General features: G+C 39.4%; 1 pseudogene; it reads left to right on the top strand.

The window, feature by feature from the left end:
* Positions 1 to 383: 383 nt before the first annotated feature.
* On the top strand, positions 384 to 9,879 carry LOC128576854 (nuclear speckle splicing regulatory protein 1-like; annotated as a pseudogene).
* Positions 9,880 to 10,221: the final 342 nt, after the last annotated feature.

Below are 10,221 nucleotides of genomic sequence, written 5' to 3'. Positions count from 1 at the left end.
TGCAGGATGCCGTTCAAGTTCACTTGCTCTCTTAACCCCTTCCAAGGAAGCTCCAGTGAACTCCTCAGTCCAAAAAAAAAAAAAGGAAAGTGGAGTGGAGGAGTAGAGAACAATAAGACCTGTCCTGCAGGATTTTCATTTTTTGGACTTGGGGGTTTGCTGGAGCTTCCTTGGAAGGGGTAAAGAGAGCAAGTGAAGGTTGTCTAATTGCTTTAATTGTGTACTTAGCTGGGCAGAGACTTTTCAGCTTAATTAAGTCCCATTTGTTTAACTTCATTGTCATTGTCATTGCCAATGAAGTCTTCCTCATAAAAATCTTTCCCCATGGGTGCAGAGCAAAGGGTGCACTAGAAACATCTAATTAGAAGCTACTCACAGTGAGAATGGGCAAAGAGGACTCCAGCCACCTCTGCATAGGCTTTCCTGCCCAGAAATATTACTTCAGAGATACAATGAAGCAGAAGCGGAACCCAGGAGCTAAGAATGAGGTCAGGAGCAGTGGAAGAATGGCATAGAAAACAAGTATGGGGGCAGAAACAAACCAGCAATCTGGCAGTGGAGGCCTACAGACAAAGAAGACCTGTCCTGGCTTGGGGGGTGTGGAGACAAGATGGCTGACTGAAGCCAGCTTTCCAAAGAGGCTCCCATCCAGAAGGAGTGTTACAGGACAGAAATTTAGCAAGTAACCTGGTGGATTAGAGCTACAAAAAGAGAGAATGTTGAAGAACGCACATCAGCCCTGCTGAGGTGAGCTGCAACCCCAAGGATACAAACAAAAGGTACAAAATCCATCACAAGTGGACGAGACTCCCCACCCCCATGAGAATGACTCAGAGAGCCCCACAAACAAATGAGCAGAGTTCAAAGCTCCTCCCACTACACTCCATGGGAGAGACCTTCTAAAAACTGGACCTACCTCCCATACTAGGGTGCCATGGCATGCTCCTGCCAGGCATGAAACTGTATAAAACTGTGTATATTCTCTAACTGCAAATATAAGCCCCCAGCACTACCCTCCACTCTCACTCCAAGGTCTGGAGGCCTGTCCCCCAGGAGTCCTGATTCTTGGGTGATTTCTCGAGGGGTTTGGACAGGGCCTGTACTGCAGCTGGTCAGTGCTGATTCTGCAGGACAGGAGCGAGGAGAGGATGATCGACTGAGAGGAAACCACACCAGAGTGGCAGTGCCCTAAGGCACAGAGCAGCAGTCGTTTTTGGCAATAATAGGGCTCACCCCCGGATATTCTGAAATCACACCCCTGCCTCTATAGGCAACCAGAGGAGGCCAGGCATCTTCCCTGGTGGCAACCACCACGGAACAGATCTGCGATGGAAATGAAGGCCACGTGAGTAAAGGGTTTGCCTGAGCTGGTACCAGCCTGGGTGGAGCGTGGGGACTAGAAAACGCACTGGCAGAGCCAGGAGATTCCCAGGGCGAGGCTGACCCAGAGGACCACTTTAATGAGCCTAAGACACAACTGGCCCTCAGGAGATCGTCAGCCTATAGACAAAGGAAGGCAGGAGGCTAGAACTGACAGCTAACCGAATACAAACCTACAGGAGCAAACACAGGGCCTTAGGCGCAGGTTGTGGGAACTCAAAACAGCTTCTCTTTTGCAGGGGAATTTAGCAGGGAAAAAAAAAAAATTCCCGCAAAGTTGTTCTGTACTGTCAGTAACATCAATCAGGGGTGGAGTTAGAACTGAGTGAACACACCCAAGCCTCCATCAAGTGCCCGAGGTTGTGAGGCCTCTCTTCCCCCTGCTGGATAGAGGCAGAGAACAGAGGCCTGGCTGAGCAGATATAGATTTCCTTGTGATTCAGGCAGGTGCAAACCCCCGGAGTATCTGCTCATTGGAGGCAACTGGGTCACAGTCCTGTGGGGTTATCAGTGACTGGGGGTGACAGAGGTGAAAGGTGGGAAAGAAGGCATAAACTTTCTCAGAGTAATCTATTTACTGGGTGGGTCCTCCTGACCTCCCAGAGCAATGGAGCCAGTCATATTTGAGTTATCAACAGACCCCAGCAATTTAGTTGCCAGAGACCTTTTATTTTTTTATTTTTTTTATTAAATCATAACTGTATACATTGATATGATCATGGGGCATCATACACTCGCTTCATAGAACATTTGACACATTTTTATCACAATGGTTAACATAGCCTTTCCGGCGTTATCTCAGTTACTGTGCCAAAACATTTACATTCTACATTTACCAAGTTTCGCAAATACCTCTGTAAGATGCACCACAGGTGTGATCCCACTGATCCCCCTCCCTCTACCCACTACCCCCCTCCCTTTCCCACTTCCCCCTATTGTTAGGTTGTAACTGGGTTATAGCTTTCATGTGAGAGCCCCAAATTAGTTTCATAGTAGGGCTGAGTGCCAGAGACCTTTTAAACTCTCCCACCTGAGCCAGGTGCTGAATGAGACAATTGATTTAGACCTTTTGAACTGAGCCACTCGCACAAGGACTATAAAAATTGTGCCCTGGTTGTGTGGTTGTAGGAAGGTTAGATTTTCCTTTTCAATTGTTGCCTGTGGGGGGCGGGGTGACTTACTTGCTGGTATTTCTCTGCAGCTGAGATGTCAAACCAGAGTAACTGTTTCACTAGGGTAGGACAGAGACCAGCTGAAAACAAGACAGAGCCACTAAGCCCCACCACAAAAAAACAGGTCCCTAGTTTCTCAGGCTGTAGCACTATATGGGTCCTCTGCAAAACTCCAGGGGAAAAGTCAAACTGTGTAAAAAAATCAAGGGGCGGAATGAGTGGAAAAACTCTGGTAACATGATTAACCAGAATAGATCAACCCCCCTCCAAGGAAAGATATGGCACATGTAACTGAAGATCCCATTCATAAGCAACTGGCAGAATTGTCAGAAATCAAATTAAGAATTTGGACTACAAACAAGAATAATAGAATGGAGGAAAATTTGGAATTAGAAATTTGAGGAGCAATTGAAAAGTTGGAATTAGAAATTCGAGGAGAATATCTAAAGTTGTCTCAAGAATTTAATCAACAACCTAAGAATAGGGGGAAGGGGAAAGGGTGGGGAGGGAGAGGGGAGATGGGTTGAGGGAGGGGCATTGAAAGGATCACACCGGTGGTGCATCTAACAAGGGTATATGTGAGGCTTGGTAAATGTGGAATGTAAATGTCTTAGCAAAGTAACTAAGAAAATGCCAGGAGGGCTATGTCAACTAATGAGATGAAAATGTGTCACATATTCTATGAACCAAGTGTATGGTGCCCCATGATCATATTGATGTACACAGCTATGATTTAATAAAAAAATTAATTAATTAAAAAAAAGAATTTAATCAATTTGAAGACAAAACCACCAAAGATTTTGATGCACTGAAGCAAGAAATTTCAGCCCTCAAAGATCTAGAAAATACATTACAATGCCTCAGTAACAGAGTGGAGCAAGCAGAAGAAAGAATTTCTGACATTGAAGACAAAGCTTTTGCGAGGTTAGAGAAATGGAGAACAAAAATGGATCATTCTCAAAGAGAGCTCTGGGATAATTCAAAGAAAGCTAATATCCACCTCATTGGCATCCCTGAAAGTGATGAAGTGGCCTCACAAGGCACAGAGGCCCTTTTCCATGAAATTATAAAGGTGAATTTTATAGACATGCCAAGAGATTCTAAAATTCAGATAGCAGACAGTTTCAGAACCCTAGCATGAGACATCCCCAAGGTATATCATAATTAACTTCAATAAAGTTAAAATGAAGGAGAAAATTCTGAAAGCAGTCAGATGTAAAAAATACATTACCTACAAAGGGAAGAATATTAGAATGACTGCAGATCTCTCTACTGAAACTTTTCAAGCCAGAAAAGGGTGGTCATCGACTTTTAATCTCCTAAAGCAAAATAACATTCAACCCCGGATCCTGTATTCAGATAAACGGAGTTTGGTTTATGATGGAGAAATTAAATACTTTAATGACATTCATATGTTGGAGAAATTTGCCAGAACCAAACCAGTTCTTCAGGATATTCTCAGACCTATCCTCCATAATGACCAACCCAATCCTGTACCACAAAAGTAAACTCACTCAGAAACTTTTGATCAAACTGCAACTTCCACACTGGCGAAAGGATTAAAAATGTCCACTGGACTTTTGAAAAACACGATACCCAAAATTTTACCAGACTTATCAATATTCTCCATTAATGTGAACGGCTTAAACTGTCCTCGAAAGAGGCACTGGTTAAATAACTGGATACAAAAACTCAGGCGAGATATTTGCTGCATACAAGACTCACATCTTACCTTAAAAGATAAATATAGACTCAGGGTGAAAGGATGGTCATCCATATTTCAAGCAAATGGTAATCAGAAAGAAGGAGGTGTTGCAATTCTATTTGCAGACACAATAGGCGTTAAACTAACAAATGTAAGGAAGGATAAGAATGGTTACTTCATATTTGTTAAGGGTAATACTCAATATGATGAGATTTCAATAATTAATATTTATGCATCCAACCAGAATGCACCTCAATTTATAAGAGAAACTCTAACAAACATGAGCAACTTGATTTCCTCCAGCTCCATAATAGTCGGAGATTTCAACACTCCTTTGGCAGTGTTGGATAGATCCTCCAACAAGAAGCTGAGCAAAGAAATTGTTTTTAATTATTTTTATTTTTTTTATTAAATCATAGCTGTGTACATTAATGTGATCATGGGGCACCATACACTAGTTTCATAGACCGTTTGACACATTTTCATCACTTAGATTTAAACTTAACCATCCAACATTTGGATTTAGCAGACATCTACAGAACATTTCATCCCAACAAAACTGAATACACTTACTTCTCATCAGCCCATGGAACATACTCCCAAATCAATCACATCTTAGGTCACAAGTCTAACCTCAGCAAATTTAAAGGAATAGAAATTATTCCTTGCATCTACTCGGACCACCATAGAATAAAAGTTGAACTAAGTAACAACAGGAATCTGCATACTTATACAAAAAGTTGGAAGTTAAATAACATTATGCTGAATGATAGCTGGGTCATAGATGAGATTAAGAAGAAAATTGCGAAATTTTTGCAACAAAATGACAATAAAGACACAAATTATCAGAACCTCTGTGATACAGCAAAGAAAGTCCTAAGAGGGAAATTTATAGCACTGCAAGTTTTCCTCAAGAGAACGAAAAGAGAGGAAGTTAACAACTTAATGGGACATCTCAAGCAACTGGAAAAAGAAGAAAATTCCAACCCCATACCCAGTAAAAGAAAAGAAATGAACAAAATTAGTGCAGAATTAAATGAAATTAAAAACAAAAGAATTATACAAAAGATCAATAAATAAAAAAAGTTGTTTTTTTGAAAAAGTCAATAAAATAGATAAACCTTTGGCTAACCTAACCAGGAAAAAAATATTAAAATCTCTAATTTCATCAATCAGAAATAACAAAAAGAAATAACAACAGACTCCTTAGAAATTCAAAAAAATCCTTAATGAATATTACAAAAAATTTTATTCTCAGATATAGGAAAATCTGAAAGAAATTGACCAATACTTGGAAGCACATCACCTTCCAAGAGTTAGTCAGAATCAAGTAGAAATGTTGAACAGGTCAATATCAAGTTCTGAAATAGCATCGACCATACAAAATCTTTCTAAGAAGAAAAGCCCAGGACCAGATGGCTTCACGTCAGAGTTCTACCAAACTTTTAACCAGGAACTAGTACCTATATTACTCAATCTGTTCCAAAATTTAGAAAAAGAAGGAAGACTACCCAACACGTTCTATGAAGCAAACATCACTTTGATCCCCAAACAAAGGATCGATCCAACAGGAACTTAAAATTATAGAACAATATCACTAATGAAAATAGATGCAAAAATTTTAAACAAGATCCTAACAAACAGAATCCGGCAATACATCAAACAAATTATACATCATGATGAAGTTTGTTTTATCCAAGGGTCTCAAGGCTGGTTCAATATACGTAAATCTATAAGTATAATTCAGCACATCAACAAATTGAAAAACAAAGATCATACAATTTTCTCAATTGATGCAGAAAAAGCTTTTGATAATATCCAGCATCCCTTCATGATCAAAACACTTAAGAAAATCGGTATAGAAGGGTAATTTCTTAAACTGATATAGGCCATCCACAGCAAACCCACAGTCAATATCATATTGAATGCAGTTAAATTGAAATCATTTCCACTCAGATCAGGAACCAGGCAAGGTTGCCCATTGTCTCCACTGCTCCTTTACATTGCAATGGAAGTTTTATCCATCGAATTAGGGAAGAAAATGTTATCAGAGTTATCCATATAGGGTCAGAAGAGATCAAACTTTCGCTCTTCGCAGATGATATGATTGTATATCTGGAAAACAAAAGGGATTCCGCTATAAAACTCTTAGAAGTGATCAAGGAATACAGCAGCATCTCAGGTTACAAAATCAACATTCATAAAATGGTAGCCTTTATATATACCAACAATAATCAAGCTAAAAAAAACAGTTAAGGACTCTATTCTATTCACAGTAGTATCAAAGAACATGAAATATTTGGGCTTTATCTAACAAAGGATATTAAAGATCTCTATAAACAGAACTATTAAACTCTAAGAAAAGAAATAGCTGAAGATGTTAACAAATGGAAAAACACCATACTCATGACTGGGAAGGATCAACATGGTTAAAATGTTCATACTACACAAAGCAATATATAATTTCAATGCAATCCCCACTGTCATACTTTAAAGATTCAGAAAAAAAAATGCTTCATTTTATATGGAATCAGAAAAAAACCTCAAATAGCCAAGGCATTACTCAAAAATATAAACAAAGTAGGAGGAATCACGCTACCAGACCTCAGACTATAGTACAAATCGATAGTGATCAAAACAGCATGGTATTGGCACAAAAACAGAGAAGTAGATGTCTGGAACAGAATGGAGAACCAAGAGATGAATCCAGCTACTTACCGTTATTTAATCTTTGACAAGCCAATTAAAAACATTCAATGGGGAAAAGATTCCCTATTTAACAAATGGTGCTGGATGAACTGGCTGGCAACCTGCAGAAGACTGAAACTGGACCCACACCTTTCACCATTAACAAAGATAGACTCTCACTGAATTAAAGATTTAAACTTCAGACATGAAACTATAAAAATACTAGAAGAGAGTGCAGGGAAAACCCTTGAAGAAATTGGGTTGGGCGAGTTTTTTATGAGGAAGACCCCCAGGGCAATTGAAGCAGCTTCAAAAATACACTATTGGGTCTTGATCAAACAAAAAATCTTCTGCACAACCAAGAACACAGTAAGTAAAGCAAGCAAACAGCCCTCAGAATGGGAGAAGATATTTTCAGGTTATGTCTCCAACAAAGGTTTAATAACTAGAATCCACAAAGAACTCAAATGCATTAGAAGAATAGAACAAGGGATGCCATCGCAGGCTGGGCAAGGGACTTGAAGAGAAACTTCTCTGAAGAAGACAGGCACGTAGCCTTCAGACACATGAAAAATTGCTCATCATCTTTAATCATCAGAGTAATGCAAACCAAAACTACTTTGAGATATCATCTAACTCCAGTGAGACTAGCCTATATCACAAAATCCCAGGACCAGAGATGTTGACGTGGATGTGGAGAAAAGGGAACTCTTTTGTACTGCTGGTGGGAGTGCAAATTAATACATTCCTTTTGGAAAGATGTATGGAGAACACTTAGAGATCTAAAAATAGACCTGCCATTCAATCCTCTAATTCCTCTACTGGGCATATACCCAGAAGAGCAAAAATCAAATCATAACAAAGATATTTGTACCAGAATGTTTATTGCAGCCCTATTCATAATTGCTAAGTCATGGAAAAAGCCCAAATGCCCATTGGTCCACGAATGGATTAATAAATTGTGGTATATGTATACCATGGAATACTATGCAGTCTTAAAGAAAGATGGAGACTTTACCTCTTTCGTGTTTACATGGATGGAGCTGGAAAATATTCTTCTTAGTAAAGTGTCTCAAGAATGGAAGAAAAAGTACCCAGTGTACTCACCCCTACTATGAAACTAATTTAAGACCTTCACATGAAAGCTATAACCCAGCTACAACCTAAGAATTGGGGGAAGGGGGAAAGGGTGGGGTGGGAGGGGGGTTGGGTAGAGGGAGGGGGAGTGATAGCATCACACCTGCGGTGCATCTTACAAGGGTATACGTGAAACAGTAAATGTGGAATGTAAATGTTTTAGCAAAATAACTAAGAAAATGCCTGGAAGGCTATGTTAACTAGTGTGATGAAAATGTGTCAAATGGCCTATGAACCAAGTGTATGGTGCCCCATGATCAAATTAATGTACACAGCTATGATTTAATAAAAAAAAATATATATATAGAAAGAAAGAAAGAAGGCCCTGGCAGAAGATTCCACTGTGTATGAATATGACAGTATTTTTGATGAAATGCATGAAAAAAAAAGGAGGAAAGTAACCCCAAGTTGCTTTTGGGAAAAGATCGAGAGCCAAAGTACATTCACAACTTACTAAAAGCAGTTGAAATGAGAAAACAGGAACAGGAAAAAAGAATGGAAAAGAAAATACAGAGAAAAACGAGGAATGGAAAAGGGAGAATTTGATGATAATGAGGCATTTGTGACATCAGCTTATAAGAAAAACTGCAAGAGAGAGCTGAAGAGGAAGAAAGGGAAAAGAGGGTTGCTATACTAGAAGCACGTTTGGATGTAACAAAGCAGAAAGATCTCAGTGGATTTTATAGGCACTTGTTAAATCAGGCAGTTGGTGAAGAGGAAGTACCTAAGTGCAGTTTTCGTGAAGCCAGATCTGGGATAAAGGAAGATAAATCAAGGGGTTACTCTGATGAAGTAAATTCAAAGAACATAAGTAGTGCATTCTGGAAACTGGCATGAAAATAGAGGAAAACCCAGATGCCGACAGTGACTTTGATGCTAAGAGCAATGAGGATGATGAAATGGAAGAAAGTAAACGGAACTGCAGGCGGGAAAAGATCACAGAGACCTCAAAGGATGATTCCAAGCATCACAGGGCTCAGACACACTCATGGTCATCTAGTGAAGAAAGAGGGCATGGTGCCAAACACCACACAAAAGATTCTAAGTCAAGAGGACTTGAGAAAACGCAAGATAAGCACCAAGAGAGGCAGTCCAGAGACCAAGAGAACTATTACACTGACCATGATTACCGGAAAGAGAAGGATTCTCATAGGCACAGAGAGCCCAGTCATAGAAATTTCCACTGGAAAAGGCATGAACAATAAGATAAACTGAGAGCAAGGGACCAAAGAGAAAGAAGTGACAGAGAATGGAAAAGGGATAAAGACAGGGAAAAATACTCCCCAAGAGACAAAGAAAGAAATAAACAGCGAAATGCTCATAACTGACACAATGAGAAAGGAGAGAAGAAAGAGAAAAGCAGAGAAAAGGAAGAATATGTGAAAGTAAGGAGGGAAAGATACGAAAATAATGATAAATACAGAGATAGAGAAAAACAAGAAGTAAATGTTCAAACTTCAGAAAAAAAATCAAGCCAGAAAGGAAAGCAGCCCCAATTCTAGAGCAAAGGATAAATATCATGACCAAGAAAGATCCAACAAAATGAGAAACATGGAAAATGACAAAGAAGGAAACCAAGAGAACCCCTCTAGTTGTGAAACATCCCCAGGAGCAAAACATAGACTCACAGAGGAAAGGTAAGAGAAGGACAAAGAATGAGAGAGAACACCTGAAATGGTGAGCAAGTTTGCAAAGCGAAACAATGAAGAAACCATAATGTCAGCCAGAGACAGGTACTTGGCCAGGCAAATGGCACGGGATAACGCAAAGACCTATATTGAAAAAGAAGATTATTGAGGCCTGCCCCAATTGAAAGATCTCTGGAAGTGCAGAAAACTGTAACTCCTGGAACTAGCTGTGTGAAAGAATAAAGGGAGTATAACAACAGTGGACAGGAGGATATTTTTAAATATATTTCTGAAATCGGAAATCTTTTTATTTTGAATGTTCAGCTGAATTTATATGTAATATTTGCTTATCAGTGCTACATTCTTAGTTGTATTCAAGAACCATGAGTGTGCTAAATCCCTGTAGGTACTTAACTGAGGAAAATTGGCTCCACTACAGCCATTTAAAAATAATTTAAACAATTATTCTAATAATGCTGATTTTATTACAGGGAGATGTTTTGTTTTGTAA

This window comes from Nycticebus coucang, chromosome X (assembly GCF_027406575.1).
Source record: "Nycticebus coucang isolate mNycCou1 chromosome X, mNycCou1.pri, whole genome shotgun sequence".
NCBI classification, from domain to species: Eukaryota; Metazoa; Chordata; class Mammalia; order Primates; family Lorisidae; genus Nycticebus; species Nycticebus coucang.
This window is presented reverse-complemented; position numbering and strand designations above follow the sequence as displayed.